Below are 18490 nucleotides of genomic sequence, written 5' to 3' on the forward strand. Positions count from 1 at the left end.
TCGATTCATTGCCTCACACATGGATACTAAAATGTTTAGAAACAACTGGTGTCAGCAAAAACATTCAGATATTTATAAAAAAAGCAATGAGCATGTGGAGTGCACAGTTAACAATCAATGGTGAGGCACTTGGACAGGTTAGCATTAGAAGAGGCATTTTCCAAGGGGACTCACTATCCCCTCTATTGTTTGTAATCGCCATGACCCCACTTTCACAAATACTAAACAAAACAAGCCTCGGATACCAAACATCTAAAACATCAAGTCAAATCAACCATCTGCTGTACATGGACGATCTGAAGTTGTATGGAAAGTCCCCGTCAGAAATCGAATCACTGCTAAACACTGTCCGTATATTCAGTAGTGATATAGCAATGGAGTTTGGACTAGAAAAGTGTGCTGCATTAATAATGAACAGAGGGAAAATAAGAAAAACAGAAGGAATCGAACTGCCCAATGGAAGCAACATCAAGAATCTGGAAGAGAAAGAACCTTACAAATACTTGGGCATTCTCCAGGCTGATAACATCGCACACACTAAAGTTAAAAGAAAAATGGGAAGTGAATACATCAGGAGAGTCAGAAAAATCCTCAAGTCCAAACTCAATGGTGGGAACATCATACAAACCATGAACACCTGGGCTATACCAGTTATTAGATACACTGCAGGAATAATAGACTGGACCCAGGCAGAGCTAGAGACACTAGATCATAAGACCAGGAAAATCATGACCATCAATCATGCTCTGCACCCCCGCAGTGATGTAGATAGGCTCTACCTTCCTCGCAACTCAGGTGGAAGAGGAATGATGCAAGTCCATCAAACAGCAGAGGAGGAGAAAAGAGGCCTTGAAGAATATATAAGGGACAGTGAAGAAGATGCACTTCAAATGGTCAAGAACGCGAAACTATTCAACACCAATAAAACAAAACAGGCCTACAAGAACAAACAAGTCAAGAACCGAGCAGAAAAATGGAGAAATAAGCCCCTGCATGGTCAAAATTTGCACAATATAAGTGGAAAATCAGACATCACCAAGACCTGGTAATGGCTTAAGAATGGCAACTTGAAGAAAGAAACAGAGGGTTTAATACTGGCTGCACAAGAACAGGCACTAAGAACAAATGCAATAAGAGCAAAAGTCAAGAAATCCACAACAAACAGCAAGTTCCGCTTTTGTAAAGAAGCAGATGAAACAGTGGACCACCTGATCAGCTGTTGTAAGAAGATCGCACAGACTGACTACAAACAAAGGCATGACAAGGTAGCAGGGATGATACACTGGAACATCTGCAAAAAATACAAGCTACCTGTAGCCAAGAATTGGTGGGACCATAAAATTGAAAAAGTTGAAGAAAATGAAGATGTAAAAATATTATGTGACTTCTGACTACAAACAGACAAACATCTACCACACAATACACCAGATATAACTGTAGTCGAGAAGAAAGAAAAACAAGTCAAAATAATCGACATAGCAATACCCGGGGATAGCAGAATAGAAGAAAAAGAAATAGAAAACATCACCAAATACAAAGATCTACAAATTGAAATTGAAAGGCTGTTGCAGAAGAAGACCAAAATAATCCCAGTGGTAATTGGCGCCCTGGGTGCAGTTCCAAAAGACCTTGATGAGCACCTCAACCTCATAGGGGCCACAGAAATCACCATCAGCCAATTACAAAAAGCAGCTTTACTGGGAACAGCCTATATTCTGCAACGATATCTATAACCATTGACAATAAAATTCTGGCATCCCAGGTCCTTGGGAAGGACTAGATGTCTGGATAAAACAAACCAGTCAATAACACCTGTCTCACTGTGTAAACAAGAAATAATTGAATTATTAATAATAATATTAATAATCGAATTAATAATAATCATCATCATCTGCAAAAAATACAAGCTACATGTAGCCAAGAATTGGTGGGACCATAAAATTGAAAAAGTTGAAGAAAATGAAGATGTAAAAATATTATGGGACTTCCGACTACAAACAGACAAACATCTGCCACACAATACACCAGATATAACTGTAGTTGAGAAGAAAGAAAAACAAGTCAAAATAATCGATATAGCAATACCAGGGGGTAGCAGAATAGAAGAAAAAGAAATAGAAAAAAATCACCAAATACAAAGATCTACAAATTGAAATTGAAAGGCTATGGCAGAAAAAGACCAAAATAATCCCAGTGGTAATTGGCGCCCTGGGTGCAGTTCCAAAAGACCTTGGAGAACACCTCAACACCATAGGGGCCACAGAAATCACCATCAGCCAATTACAAAAAGCAGCTTTACTGGGAGCAGCCTATATTTTGCGACAATATCTATAATAACCAACAGTATTGATGATAAAATTCAGCCATCCCAGGTCCTTGGGAAAGACTCGATGTCTGGATAAAACAAACCAGGCAATAACACATGTCTGACTGTGTAAACAAGATGATAATAATAATAATGACTACAACATCTGGGGCTTTTTAGTTTAGAAAAAAGATGACTGCAGGGAGACATGATAGAGGTCTATAAAATCATTCATGGTTCGGAGAAAGTGGATAGACAGAAATTCTTCTCCCTCTCACATAACACTAGAACCAGGGGTCATCCCATGAAACTGATTGCCACAAAATTAAATATCAATGAATGGAAGTACTTTTTCACACAATGTGAAATAGTCAACTTATGGAATTCTCTGCCACACGATATGGTGACAGCCAACAACCTGGATGGCTTTAAGAGGGGTTTGGATAACTTCACGGAGGAGAGTTCTATCAACGGCTACTGGTCAGAGGGCTATAGGCCACCTCCAATCTCAAAGGCAGGATGCCTCTGGTACCAGTTGCAGGGGAGTGAGAGCAGGAGAGAGGACGCACCCTCAACTTCTGCCTGTAGGCTCCCAGTGGCATCTGGTGGGCCACTGTGTGAAACAGGATACTTGGCTAGATGGGCCATAGGGCTGATCCAGCAGGGCTGTTCCTATGACTAGTCTTTCTAGGGGGAGATTTGCCACTTTAACCTTCCCCATGAATCGTATGTGGAAAGAGGTTTGTCCCACATTAAAATAAAGTGGATGGTGGATGGTGGCAGCCTACTTTGAATCCCTTGCAGTCAAGGATTCACCCAAGTGAACTCCCCCTCCTCCTCTGGCGGTAGGAGTCTGGTAGGAGTCATGACAGGGTGGTAATTTAATGTATGGTTTTGTCCTGCAAGCAAACATGTGGCTTTCCTTTCCTCTACCAGCTCTGGTAAAAGTTCTTACTGCATGAACCATGAGATGGTATGTGTATTTAAAAGTCTGCCCTTGCGTTAGCATATAATGTTGTGTGTTATTTGCCTTTGCTATATAAATGTAAAACTGATGAAGTAGATGATATCACAATCAATTCATATATATTGGGTTTTTTACACAGCACTTATAATGCTGATGTGCCCATTTGATTAGATATTCTGTAAAGTTTAGTAGCTTTAGATGACTTTCTGATTTCTTTTTATTGATTAAGCAGACATAGTGCTGTTAAATCATGCTTTTTAAGCATACACACAGAGACACTCATCCACACTATTGTAGATACAATGAAACACTATCTGGCATCCATCCATACTGGCAAGCTGTATGATGTTTTCAGCCGTTTGGCTGATTTATACTGTTGCCAGTTGCCAAACCTTTTGTCATTTGGTTTAATATAGCGTTTGTGCCTTTAACATTTTTTTTCTTCCATAAAAGATTTTTATTTTGCTCAGTAGGGCTATAATTCCAAGGTATAATTAGCATCTTGTTAATTGTCAATAATTAAACATGTCATTCAAAGAGCTCTTGCAAAGGGCATGCAATTCATTTAACAGAATTTCCTTAGGCTTGTGTTATAAAGCCCCTAATGAACAGAAAAGAGCAGGAATGGATATAATGATATGAATTAAAAATGGAAACACATAAACAATCTAAATTTAAATCCACTATAGACCAACTCTGAGGAAGCAGACAAGAAATGTAAGACATTATCAGAGTAACAAATCGTATTTTGCCACACATATTCAAGCACACACAACATATGAAAGTCTGCATTTCAAAATTCCATATCAAAGACAGCTTTTTAATAAAGAATGTTTAGGGCCTGCCAGAGGTTTCTCAGATCATTCAGTGAGGGTTGTCAGTCTGTCTGTGATGACGTACAGTTATAGGCACTGTGGTTGAGACAGCCATGTGAATAAGCCTGGAGCTTGACTTTTTCCAGAAGTTACGTAAACCCCTTTTTGTTTGTTTGTTTGTTTGTTTGCTTGATTGTTGACGGGAGAATCAATAGCCCTCTTCAGTCATTTTTTTAAAAAGACACTCTACTGCCTAGAGATGTACATATCAGGCAATATAGAAATATGATAGATAGATAGATAGATAGATAGATAGATAGATAGATAGATAGATAGATAGAAAGAAGTAAAGCTCTACAAGCTTTATAGGTAAAGTAAAGCAGGTCCAGAAGTCCCAAATTGGTGTGTCACTTACCTTCTCCCCTGTGCTGCCCATGATTTCAGTAGCTGTCATCTGAAGAGGCAAACATCATAATTGTGAGGGTGGGCATTTCCATGACGGGCAGCTTTGGGATGTTTCCCCATAGCCCAGAAATTGGTTCACATCAGACAGTACACTCAACAAACAAGCCAGTAAGCTCAGCTTGGCACTTGGTAGGTTCCCTAGGTGAACACATGGTTCACCCACCCCAAAGGCTGGCCCTGATGTGAATAGCCATGTATAGTTGCATCTGCATAGGGTTTGTTCTTATTAGGCCATGGCATGGCCATGCTAGTTGGGGCAGGACCACAGGGGTGTTGTTGCTTCTCCACACATTGATTGAATGTATGGTGTAAGAAGAGGACAATAGCCTTCAGTGTGGACAAGGCTCTCCAAGGCCTTGATCATTGGGATGTGCACAAAACTGGTTTTTCCAGTTTGGTTTTGCTCCCTCCTGACGAGGACCCCGTTTCGGCTCTAATTCTGGATCCAGTTTGATTTGAGGTCAAGCCAAATCGCTCAGCCCAGTTCGGGCCTGGTTCGAGGGCAGGGAACTGCCCTAAGTATAGCTAGTAGTAAATCGAAGTACTCACAGTTGGCACTGGAGGTGGCTGTGGTGGCCGCAGGGTAGTCTGTGGAGGCTCCCCTACCCATGCCGCCCCCCAAGTCTCCTGGGCCACCTTTTGCCCATTTGGGGCGTGTTCCATGCCTTCATTGTCCCATCTTGGGCCTCTGTGCATGTGGAGGCCCTTTTTTACCTCGGCACATGTGTACTGGCCATTTGCATGGCTACACAATTTGCGTGGTCATGCAAATGGGCTGTGTGCATGCACTGAGGTTAAAAAAAATTGCCTCCATGCACATACAGAGCCCCAAGCCAGCCCGGGAGACTCAGGAGGAGGCTGGTGTGGGTAGGGGGAGCTGCCACAGCTTTCTCCCCACCGTGGCCCCCACAAGAGCTAGTGAAACCAACTGTGAGTACTTTGATTTACTACCTGCTACACTTAGAGAAGCCCCCATCCTCAAACTGGGCCTGAACCTGCCTGAGTAGTTCAGCTCATCCTTGGATTGAACTGGACCCAATTTGGTCCAAGGTTGAGCCTTCGAGCTGAACTGGTTCGAGTTCAAATTGGCATGCTTTTGAGCCTTGTTCACATGATTTTCCTCCTTCATAAAATGGGAAATATCCCACAAACTGGGCCTCTTAATCACCAGACACTCAAACAGAAAGCTGCATTCAGACTTTTTGTGTAGCGGAAGGGATGAGTTCATCCTGCCCTTCTGCCATGTGGTGACAGACCTGCCCTGGCTGAATGTTATTCCAGTGCTTCCAGTTGCCCTACTTCCAGGAGCAGTAAGAAGTTTCAGGGGCTCCTAGTACACCTTGGATTCTGGTTTTGTGTGCAAGGACAATCCCAGCAGATTGATGGCATCTTTGGTATCTTTTCACAAATATATAGGGTAAACATTGGATGGACATGGAAGTTCATTCTTAGTAAGCATCAGCAGATTATGTCAGAGAGGCCAAACTCTGCATCCTGGCATGCTACAGTCCTTTGCCTTGGATGCTGCATTCCAGGCTCTCTGAAAGCCTTCCTTTAGTCTACCCATAGCAGATCATTTGCTCTCTCTCAACATTGTCTTGTGATTGTCATTACAAGACAATAAAAGCCATTGAAGCTATTCCCAAGATCAGTAGAAAACAAGCCAAGGGAGCCAAGCCCTTTTGCTACTGATCATGGGCAAGCCCAGTAGTTCCAAGGCAACTAGTCCACCTAATTCCCCCTCCCTTTAAGCAAGGTTAATGGAGTGAGAGCTCTGTTAACCTCAGTTTTTTGTGAGTGTGCCACCGTGGTGTGCGCTGACACATGAGTAGACCTCCGACTGCAGCCAGCCGCCTGGCCTTGGGGGTCTCTCCAGAATGCCCCACACTCTTACGTGAGGCATCCTGGAACTCCTGGGGGGGCAGGCAGCCCCTGATCCCTGCCGCCCCCACTGGCTCTGTGATGGAGCTGGCAGTTGTGTGGGTGGCCGATCCAGCCACCGAGGGCTTAGAGGCTGCTCATGTGTGGGGAGAGCAGGCTAAGAAGGGAAGGGGCATTGCCCTGGATCCACCAGTGGAGTGGAGTGGAGTGGCAGGGCCCAGCACCGACATATGCATTGACAACCCTGGCTCCCTGTGCAGGGTCTGTGCCTTAGCATGAGGGGAGGGTTGGGTCCACTGGTGAGGCAGGGTGAGTATTGGGGGAGAATTGCCACCACAGTGGTAAAGGGGGTCCTAGTGGAGACCTTGTTCTATTCTTTACCCATGTTGATCTGGGTTCTAGGACCCTCACTGGCCATTCTAGCTCATGGTGAGTGGGCTCTCAGGTCTGTCAAGTGGGACCCTGGAGGGCTGGTATTTACCTATTCCCTCTCAGCTGAGGTGGGTGCCGGCTCTGCCACTGGATCAGTGGGCTGTGCAAATGGTCCAGCTAACCCTTGCTAGTGCCCCCTCCCTGGCTGGGGGTCAAGGGACAGGGCACCACCTCAGGCAGCCACAAGGTTGGCGCTGAAGGGAACATAGGAACATAGGAAACTGCCATATACTGAGTCAGGCCATTGGTCTATCTAGCTCAGTATCATCTTCACAGACTGGCAGTGGCTTTTCCAAGGTTGCAGGCAGGAATCTCTCTCAGCCCTATCTTGCACACTGGCTGGCTAATTACCCTGAATTCACAACAGTATGAACTAGGGCAATGATGGGACATAAAGTTGAATGTGTACCATGGGTGATGAAAGCTTTACAATAATGCCTTGCTTCTCAAAACCTCTAGTCTGTAGCAGCTTAACTATACCATTCGGAATGCTGCATGGAAGGCTGCAGATAGTTTTTATTTGACCTTTAACTGTACTGAAGAAGAACTGAAGTAATTTTTGTGTTACTAATGAGAAAGCCCAACACAAGACAAATTGAATTAGCTCAGCACTAACATACAAAGAAACAAAATTGTCTATGTGGGGATTCAAAAGTAATGTGCTAAATTGTTAGGTTTTTCATTGTACTCCGTAGGATTATTAACAAAGTTGCAACTTTCATTGGCCCTGTATGAAGACAGATGAGTCTCTTGTCCTTTGTGACATTTAGCCCATCTGCTAATTATTCTGGCAATATGCACGTCAGATTAAAATCAAACTGCTTATTTTACATAATAAGAACACACTAAAATTAATCCATTGAAATCACTGAGCCATTCAGCAATACAAAGCAAGATATCAGTTGTGGATGTCCTTTACATTCCAGAATGCTAATGAGCCTAAGGGCAGCCATGCCCTTTATGCATGTGTGCTGTGACCAGCACCCCTATTTCCCCACAATTCCCAGTTTCATGAAAGCTGCCTGTCATGGAACATGTCTTCCTTAATTTATTCTAAATCCAATTATGGTTACCCTATTAAGATTTATCTAGAGAGAGAGAGAGAAAAGATCTGATAATATGAAGTGTGTGAACCCTCTACGTTCTACCCATTTACCTTCTGTTTTAAATTAGTAGTCGCTTATCTGGCTATAAATTGTCCATCAGAAGAACTCATTTCGGGTTTTGCCAATAGAGTTGAGGGATCCATTGTGCTACAGCTGTGAATAGCAGAGAAACAATGTTGTGATTTGGTTTCTCCATTAGTTAAGCCAAGTGTGCAGTGACCATGTAAAAAAGGAATTCAACAATTGGGGTCTCCAATTATTTCTTCCCTCCCCTCAATGTGGCAGAAACAGTGCACCAAGACTCCACAGGTAATGGGAGATATGCATACGCCTTATACATCTCTTTCAACACACCCTCTGTACATATGCACTGCACCCTTTTGTCATGTGTCATGCCTTTTGTGTTTCTTGACATGTGCCAGTAAAATGTTTGATATGACAGTGTGATAAGGCTTTTTTTTTATAAGTGCACCCTGCCATGATAAATGTCATCCTTCACGGGTTAATGGTGGAAATGGGGATGGCTGTGGTAACTTAGTAAATACACTTCAATTAAACCTAAGATGAACCGTACTGGAACAGACCACCAGAGCTTCATCTAGTGGGGCATGATGCCTCAGTGGCCAGACAGATGCCTCCAGGAATCTTCTAAGCAGGCCTGGAGATAACTGGGATGTCAGAAATTCCATTACAGTTCTGCTTACTTCCCTTACTTTGAGGGCCAAAATTCCTGGTGTTAAAATGAGATATTTCAAGTATGGGGAAGCTGGATTTGGATGCGTGTAACTCAGCCATATTCTTCCAGCTGCAGTTCTGTCGTCTGTTTTTACTTGAAGATGTTTCCCCTCCCCCACCCGTCTACAACAAATACTTCAAAATAATTAGCTTTGAATGATATGAGACACTTTAACTGACTCTAAGCAAAAATAGTTGTTATCAAAGGAGCAATGATATGTGGAAAATTCATTTCTCCTGACAGTGCCATGCAACACTTATAGAAAAATATTTGCTAAGCTTTAGTACAGCAGAAGAATTTCGGTTTTGATTTTACTAAGATTCATCAAATCACAATGTTACTCCTTTACCATTCACAGCCGTATCACAATGGATCCTTAAATCTATCATTAAAGCCCTTAAAGAGCAATTTGTCCCTCTGATTTTGTCTTCCCTTCACCCCTGGGATCTATTGCCAAAATAAGGAAATGCTGTCCTCTCTCTCTCTCTCTCTTTCTCTCTCTCGGCAGAAAACTTGCATAACCAAAAGCTTTGCTGGGGTTAAATACTAGCAGCTGAGTTCCAGAGCGATGTATAAACAATGTTCAAAAGTAAAAATTATTTTATGAATGCATTACTAACATATTTTCTTTTACAACTGCAGTATTTTGTGCTTTCATGTGAGAGCCAAAGATCTTTTCTGTGCTTGTGGTCACCTTTGAGTGACTTTTACCACATTAAATAAATTGGCTGGCATCCACACTAACACAGTGCTTGCAGAGGCACTCTAACCCCTAGCCCAGGGATTATCAACCTTGGGTCCCCAGATGTTGTTGGACTTCAACTCCCATAATCCCCAGCCCCAGTTGTCTTTGCTTGGGGATTATGGGAGTTGAAGTCCAATAACACCTGAGGACCCAAGGTTGAGAACCTCTGCCCTAGCCCCTGGGGCCCTGGTCGGTGGCCTCCAAGGTCTGGGGAGCCTCCAAATGGCCAGGGGGGAGGTTCCAGCAGCCACCCCCTGCCCACCCCACCGAACCTCCATTGTTTAATTTTTTATTACAGCCACCACATGGTTGAGGAGTGGCTGCCAGAGGGTGAGTGGAGCAGTCCTTCTCCCCCCCACCCACCCGCTGCCACTTGGCAGCACTGGTGGAGGCCAGAGTAATGATGGGCCTGTCTATTTTGCCCAGCATCTCTTGCTACCTGCAAGACACGCCTGCGCAGTTGAGAGAGATTGCTGCAAGCCCATGACAGTCTCTCTCAACTGCCCAGGTGTGCCTCACAGTTAGCAAGGGATGCTGGGCCGAACAGACAGGCCCAGTGCTGCTCTGGCCGCTGCCACCAAGGGAGCGGAGCAGTAGAACTGCTCCGCTCACCCCCTGGTGGCTGTAATTTAAAAAAACACAGAGGTTCCGCATGGCGGGGTGGGCTTGGGGTGGCTGCTGGAGGCCCCCCGGCCATTTGGTGACTGTAATAATTTTTTAAAAAACATAGGTGGGGTGCCTCACAGTGGGAGTGAACTGGGCACCAAAATGACCTAGGTGCATCCCTGAGTGCTTGTACTGCTAATGTTGTGCTGGTGCTGGGGGGAGGAGGTGATTTTCATAATTCTCCCATTAACTCTGAAGCCCAATGTGTCTGCTGAAAATATGTCCCCAAGGGCTGTGCAACCCCAGGGAACATATTTTTTGTTATGTACAAGAGGTTCAGAGTGAAGGGGAGATCAAACAAAATCACCCCTCTCCCTAGCAGCCGTGCAGCATCAGAAGCACAAGTCTGGAAGTCAGCCAGTGTTTACAAACTGTCTCATTGTTTCCATTAAACGAGGCTTCAAACATGAGAATGTATGAAGGTGCCTTATTCTGAGTCACACCATTGGTGGCCCAACTAGCTCAGCACGTGTCTACACTGACTGACTGGTGTTAACTGACTGGCAGCGGCTCTCCAAGGTTTCAGGCAGAAGTCTTTATCTACCTGGAGATGCCAGAGCTTGAACTTGGGACCTTCTGCATGCAAAACAGATGCTCTTCCACTGAGCTATAACCCCATCCCAAATATGGAATAGATGAACATGTTAGCAAATATTAGCCTGGATCTTGTTATGAGTTCATGAGGTTGCTCTCCTGCCCAGGCAAAAGCCCATCCTGGTTTTGTCTGTGCGTAAGAACTTCTGGGAACTGCATGGTTTCTGGTGGCGGTGCAGCAGCAAACCTGCAAGGGAGCAAACGTGCCAATAGCCCATGCTAACTGTTCGTATGTCAGTGCCACAGCTCCGCATGGCACCCACATACCAACAGCCTTCCAGGAAACTCCCCATAATGCACTGCACACTCTAATGGTGCATTATGGGAGTTCTGGAGGCCTGCTGGCTCCCAAACCTCCCTGCTGCCAGCAGAAGCCAGCAATCATCTGGGAGGCTGATCTGCCCACCCAGCAACAGGGAGAGGATCGTCTGTGGGGGAGGTAAGCTTTTCAAGGCTTCCTCCCCTTGCCCCTTCAAGCCCTTCTCGTGGATCATGGGAAAAGGCTCAATGAATAGAATAACTAAGCCGTGTCCTAAGCAGACCTGCTGATTCCCCTCTTCATCAGATCTCTTGATCTTTATTTCGATCCAGTTTCATTCCATTGAGGCTTTTACAGCATACCTTCAAAATCTGTAACAAACAGAGAAAACAAATGTTTCAGCGACTTTAAACTAGTGGCAACTAATGCTGCCCTGATATTTTGCTGTTCAAGAATATCACCAAAAAACAAAACAAAAACAAAGCAAAAGTAATCCCTTTAAACCCAGATTATTTTCACCCAAAGTCTATTTTTATATGTTGGTTTGTTTGTTTTGGGTTGTAGTTCACTTCTAACCTCAGAACTTGGGCATACTATTAAAAAACATTTCTCTCTAAATATATAAATAAAAATAATACCAAAATAGATAAAGTGCTCAAATATCCATCAACATCTCTCTGGCCTAACTCCAGACACAAAAGCCAACATAAATAATATGGTTTTACAACATTACCAATGAGTTCCTTGTTAGTGGTCATTAGGAAGGAGCCTGAAAATAAAACTGCTACTATTATAATGCCATTATACACAGTTATATGGGGCCACATTTAGAATGCAATGTACAGTTGTAGTCACCACATCTCAAAAATAATATTATAGGATTGGAAAAACTGCAGAAGAGAGCAACCAAAAAGTGTAGTGGGTAGAGCTTCTTTCTTATGAGGAATGGATGCTACATTTGGAGCTTTTTAGTTTAGAAAAAAAGGTGACTAAGGAGACACATGATAGAGATATATAAAATTATGAATGGCATGGAGAAAAGGACAGAGACAACTTTTCTGCCTCTTTTCACAACCCTTGAACCAATCTTCACCCAATGAAATTGATTGTCAAGAAAATTAGGACAGACAAAAAAAGAAGTACTTTTTAATACAATGCATAATTAGTCCATAGACATTTATTGTCATGGACCTCGATGATCATTTTCACTTCCAGTTGTTTCATCATGGTGTAAAGTCTTACCTTGTAGCAGGGCTGAGATGCATTTTAAATTTCTTTAAACTATTTAAAGTGTAAAAGGAATTAGAGATGTGCACATCGATTCAAGTTCAAATCAATTGAGCTTGAATTGGGCCATTTCAAGTGCTTCAAACTTGAATCAAATCACCCTTAAAATAATGGGCCTGATTTGAGTTTGATTCAAGTCAACCCTGATTGAAGCTCGAATTGATTTGAGGGATTCAAGCACCACTCTGGTGGGCTTTCCCCCCTTGCTGATTGGTTTTCTGGCACTGGCTTCCAATTGACTTGAGATCTCCTAGCTTCTTGGTTATATTGTTATGATACAAATCAAGTGTTGTCATAGGCAACTCTGTCCCCATTTCCTAGGGAGGAGGGAGGGGAACAAAAAAAAGGAATTTCGATATGTATTCAAAGGGCTTGGGGAGGGGAGGCAGAAAAAGCCCTTATTGTGTCCTCAAAGAGGATACATCAGGAGGGGAGGAAAGAAGGAAAGGAAGGTTTGATTTTGTGGTTTTCTTTCCTCAGCACTGAGTATAATATGCTGTGATATTGCTGCTATATTATTAACTATCTGGTTTGGCTGGATATCAGATTGGCATAGGCAGAACCTGGGTACCTTCCTTCCCTCCTTCCTTCCTTCAATTGTTATTTGGTCTGTTTGTGCAATGGTATTGTGGTGAGAAATGAACAGTGACAGCTCAGCATGCTCTCTCTCTCCCTCCCTCCCTCCCTCTCTCTCTCCCTCTCCCTCTCCCTCTCTCGCTCTCTGCAATATTATTTGGTGATTGCTGTGATGAGCTCCATGTCTGACCTTGAGACTAACTTGTGCTTCACTCACTGCTCTGGCATCCTCTTCAGTATGCATTGCAAGGTGTATTCTGTCAAAATGTGGCTGACGTTATTCTAGTTGTGCTTACAGTTATGCTTGCTGCCAAGGGTGATGCTGTGGCAGCTGTTGTAATGGAGTCATAACCATGTTCCCTCTAACAGGGATTCCAGATGTTGTTGACCACAACTCCTATAATCCCCAAAAAAACTCATTGTAGCTGGGGATCCTGGGAGTTGTAGTCAACAACATCTGGGAATCCTTGTTAGAGGGAACACTGGTCATAACTGTGTGTAAGAGAACAAATTGCACCAATGATGTTACTGCAGCACAGGCATTGTGACTGGCAGTGGATTCTGGGTCAGTGATTCTTTTTTGGCCATTTTTGAACTGTGTTTGGGGAAAAATGTGTGTTGTTCTGTGTCAGGAGGAACAGATTCCTTTAACTGTGTGCTTCTAATCTGCAGTGTTTTGCAAGGCAGGGATGCAAAATACATTTCAAATTGCATTTCAAATGCAAAACTTGTCATGTGCACTCTGTGAATGCAATTTGTTTCTGTCATAGGGAACAATGAGGAACTTGAAATGCCCTATTGTTCCCCATGGGTAGCTCCTAAGTACACCAAATTGGGTTGAGTGGTAGGGCATGATGGGTGCTACTTACCACCCAAGCCACAAAATAAATGGCCAAGTAAGAGATTTATTTTTTTTTTAATTAACCTTTTCCACGCAAGAAATCCATTTTAATTTTTCTAACCTTTCCCACAAACCCCCATAGGATTCTATGGGGGATTGGGGGAAAAGTTAAAAAACAATTAATCGCCCACTTGCCCATTTCTTTTGTGGGTTGAGTGGTAGGTAGCACTCATCATGCTCTACCACCCAACTCACTTTGATGTCCCTAGGACCTACACATGGGGAACAATGGGATGATTCAAATTCCCCATTGTTCCCTATGGCTGAATCACTTGAATCTCTCTAATCAATTCAAGATGATTCATCAAAACATCTGGCAATGGCCGTTGTTTCAATGAATCAATTTGAGGATTTTGCAATTTCAAATAGAATCGTAAAATCCAATTCATGCACATCTCTAAAAGGAATGTCAGTGCTCTTCCTGGAAGTTACTATGGATTCCCCTCATGTAAACAATGGCCATTTGAGGTTCTGCTTTTCAGTTGGTTTCCTTTATTATTGGAATCAGAATGGAATGGGTTTTTTTCATTCTCTGCTCATTCTCGCTTCCCTCTTCAGGGTTCATTTGTCTCCCTATGTCTCAAGCTCTTTCCCCCCAGGAATATGTGTTTCCTTTACTTCTCCTGTGATTCAGTATTCAAGTCTTCCAGGAAAACTATAACAGTGCCAGATTCCAAGAAGAGTCAGGTGCTGCAATGCTACCAATCATTCCTCATCTTGAGAAAATAACAGAAGCCACGAAAGACAATGTGCATAGCATAAGGACAATCTATGGAAACTCTACTATGAATTCTGCACCTTTGGGATATAAGCAATTCCATCACCATGTTAGACCATTGATCCAGCACTGTCTGTTCTGAGTAGCAGCATCTCTCCAGAATCTCAGACAGGGCTCTCAAAGTATTCCTTGAGATCTGCCTTAACTAAGATACCAGAAACTGAACCTGGGACCCATCCGATGCAAATGTGCTCTACCATTGAACTCTGATCCCTTGCGTATTTTAAAGAACCATTTCTGCTTTGACCAACATTTAAAATGAAAGTTTGAGGCTAATGATTTATATTGCTTCTGTTTTATATTGATGTTTCTGTGGCCATTGTGGGACTAATGATAGGGGCTTGTGGCTTTAATATTAGTTTTGCGGATTGTTGCATGAAAGTCATTTGTTTTTAGGACAGGTTTTACTGCTGCCTGCTTTATTAGTATACACTGCTTTGTGCCTGTTATGGAAAAGTCGCTTTAAAAATAAATAATGATAAACAGGCTGAACCTTGGCATCCCCTCACAACAAAACCAGCACACGACTTCCAGGGGCGTATCTAGGGTGGGGCAGGCAGGGCACGTGCCCCGGGCGCCACTTGAAGGGTGGCGCCATTTCTTAAAATTAAAATTTTTTTAAAAATGTCCACCAAAATCAAAATGGCCACTGGGCATGCTCAAATGGCCTCTGTGAGGCCCTAGGCCATGCCAGGCTCGCAGAGGCCATTTGAGCAAGTGTGGTGGCCATTTTGTTTTCAGTGGCCTTTAAAAAAAAAATTTAAAAAAATGACCACTGCACATGCTCAAATGGTCCCTGCGAGGCCCTAGAGGCCAGAAAAGGGAGGGGGAACCTTTGCAGACCCCCCCCCCCGGCCTTTAGGAAGTCCCCTGAAGGGGCTACAGGTAATTTTTTAAAAATTGTTTTTAAAATATAATATAAGTCACTATATATTCAGACTGGCACTATGTACAGAGAATCAGGCTTGTGAATACTGAGCTGAAGTTTATGAGCTAGGTTGTATTCATTTGCTCTTACTTTGCTTCTTGTGATAAGTAAGTTAAATGTGATGTCTTAATAATATGGCTATTAATGGCGAGTTTGTCTTTGAATCAGTGTGATATCATTAGTTAAGGCCCACTGGGAGTTTCTTGCTCTTTCTCTCATTTTAACTGTCTTTCTGAAATACTAGAATATATTCCAAGCAGTGACACAGTTTTCTCTGCATATTGTTTAATTATTTTCAGAGTATCTGGGATCTAAGCAATGATGTACAAAACGGCAGCTTCCACTGAGGCATCATGAAGAAAGGTCTGAAACTCAATTGCTTTGGTCTTTTACCAAGATTGCCCATCCTGCAGTTACAACGGAACCTACAACTAAGGGCCAGAAATGTATCCTAACTGTACTAATTCAAAGGGAGAGAGAGAGAGAGAGAGAGAAATAACTTAATATCCCTGCACTGCAGTAGCTGCAGCCTGGATAGATCAGAATCTTCGTGGGAGAATGCATGGTTTACATGCAGAAGGTCCTAGGTTCAACCCCTGCTGTTCCTAGATGAGAGATCTTAGGTAGCAGGGCTAGGCTGGGGAGGATACTGGAAAGCCACAGCATAGAAAAATATTGGAAAAGATACCACAAGCTACTGCATTTTTTAAAAAAAAAGCTATACTGATGCCTCACAGGATTATTAGACCAATAGTCTAACAGTATAAAGCAGCTCCCTATGTTCAGCGTCACATTCTCCAATTATACCATTATTCTAGATGAGTCCTCTTTTTCTGATTTTCCCACCACTTTTATCCCTCAAATTTTACCAAATGTTGAAGCCATCATCTGCAGAGCAACATCTTCCTGCCTTATTTCATATATTCTGACTCCTCTAATAGGCATTCTGGGACTTTTATGCACAGCAGGTTTTACCATGAGTTTACGGGGAGGCTTTGCTGCAAACTTGAAGTTGTCCCCCAAAAACAACACAAATCATGGATTTTTTTAAACTCCGGATATACATTGGGTTACACTCCAATGTGCAGTGAAAAACCCAAATTATGTGCTCCCCGATAACCCACAGGGACTTTGGGGGTAAATCTAGCCGAAATGTGAACGCACCCCCTCCATTCCAGAGGAGCTGTGAGTTAAAGAGCTTCAAAGCCCCATGTGAAAAGCTTCCAGGAGGAAAAGAATACTATTCATTATTTGCTGAGAAATCAGCAGTGTTTTAAATTTTGGGTTTTTTTGCTTTGTAGCCTCTTACAAAAGTCCAAAAAGTAAAATAGTTTTTAAAACATTTAAAACATTAGCATTGAAAGTGATAAACTAAATTTGTGTTTACAAAAACAAACAAAACAAAAACAAAACAAAAATCCCACTATAGAAAATATCCAGACTACCTCAAGCGGAGAAGATACAATCAGGGTGGGGGGATGGCTTTAATGGTTTTTTGTTTTTTTTTAAAGTTTATATCCTACCTTTCTGTCTATGTCCAAGGAAACTTAGAACAGTCAGATTAAACCAGTAAAAACAATATAAAACACTCAAATGCTTAAAAAAAGACTTATTATGGAGACAGAATATTGTATTTATATTTTATTTATATTTTATTTATTTATGTATTTATTGTTCCATTTCTATACTGCTTTTCATTAAAATAATCCCAAAGTGGTTTACAATACAATTAAAACAATGCACACTTAAGATACAAATTAAAAATACAGATGTTAAATATTTAAAAAATCTCTTTTTAAAAGTTTAAAAATCTATATAGAACAGTAACACACAAAACAGCAGCAGTAAAAACTGTCAAGTAAAGGTAAAGTGTGCCATCAAGTTGGTGTCAACTTCTGGCGACCACAGAGCCCTGTGGTTTCCCATAGTCGGAAAAACATACCAGCGGGGATTCAAACCAGCAACTTCTGGCTTGCTAGTCAAGTCATGTCCTGCTGTGTACTTGCATATAAAAGCCCTGGGTGAAGAGCCATGTTTTTACTTGCTTTCTAAATACTGTGGTGGAGGCTGAGGAGCGGATGCCAGAATATGATATGCAGGTCAACAAGATCCTTCCAGAAACCATCAAGGCAGATTAAAGCCACCACACAGCAGCACGCTGCCTGTCAAAGAGGGATACACACACACACAGAGAGCTTGCAAGCCAGCCCAGGGCCTTCCCTTGCTGGAAGCAGAGGTGAGGAAGGCCTTCACTGCCTCTGCTACCGGGCTCTTGGCTGGCTGGTATGTCACTACATGGTATGTCAGCCACTTTAAATAAATACATTTTAAGACTCCCTCAAAAACAGCAGACCAGGGGGGTGAGATATATGTCCTGGGGCAGGGAGTTCCACAGCCTACGTGTTACAAGTGTGAAGCCCCCTCCCCCCCAATACATGCTCAACAACTGCCATTCTGAGAGGTGGGACATGCCAGAGGGCCCCTCAGATGACCACAGAAGAGTGGACAGATACAACCTCACTGGTCAGGTGGGACCTACCTAGCATAGGCTAAAGTCTGCAATTTGTATGGACTCCTGGATTGAGTTCTATGAATCACCTCAAGGAAAAGATATATAGAAACAGCAACAGTAATATTTTGAATGCTTGGTTGTTACAACTACCAGAAGAGTGGTGATTATCTTATATTTAGCAGGGGGAGAGCAACTGGCCCTATTCAACCCCAGCACAACATCCTCCAGTGGCTGTTGCTGATGTCTACCTTATGTTTCTTTTGAGAGCCAGTGTGGTGTAGTGGTTAGAGTGCTGGACTAGGACTCGAGAGACCCAAGTTCAAATCCCCATTCTGCCATGAGACTTGCTGGGTGACTCTGGGCCAGTCACTTCTCTCTCAGCTTAACCTACTTCACAGGGTTGTTGTGAGGAGAAACTTAAGGATGTAGTATACTGCTCTGGGCTCCTTGGAGGAAGAGTGGAATATACATAATTTTTTTTTTTTTAGATTGTGAGCACTTTGGGGACAGGGCTCCATCTTATTTATGTATTATTTA

At 42.8% G+C, this 18490-nt stretch overlaps 1 long non-coding RNA gene across 1 annotated transcript in view; it reads right to left on the reverse strand.

Moving 5' to 3' along the window:
- LOC128340996 (uncharacterized) overlaps positions 1-18490 on the reverse strand; it is a 164062-nt gene that overhangs the window by 131700 nt on the left and 13872 nt on the right. The window contains exon 3 of the long non-coding RNA XR_008314137.1: positions 4503-4541. This is a non-coding gene — a long non-coding RNA (uncharacterized LOC128340996). The remainder of the gene's footprint in view (positions 1-4502; positions 4542-18490) is intronic.

Source organism: Hemicordylus capensis, chromosome 1, assembly GCF_027244095.1.
Source record: "Hemicordylus capensis ecotype Gifberg chromosome 1, rHemCap1.1.pri, whole genome shotgun sequence".
NCBI classification, from domain to species: domain Eukaryota; kingdom Metazoa; phylum Chordata; class Lepidosauria; order Squamata; family Cordylidae; genus Hemicordylus; species Hemicordylus capensis.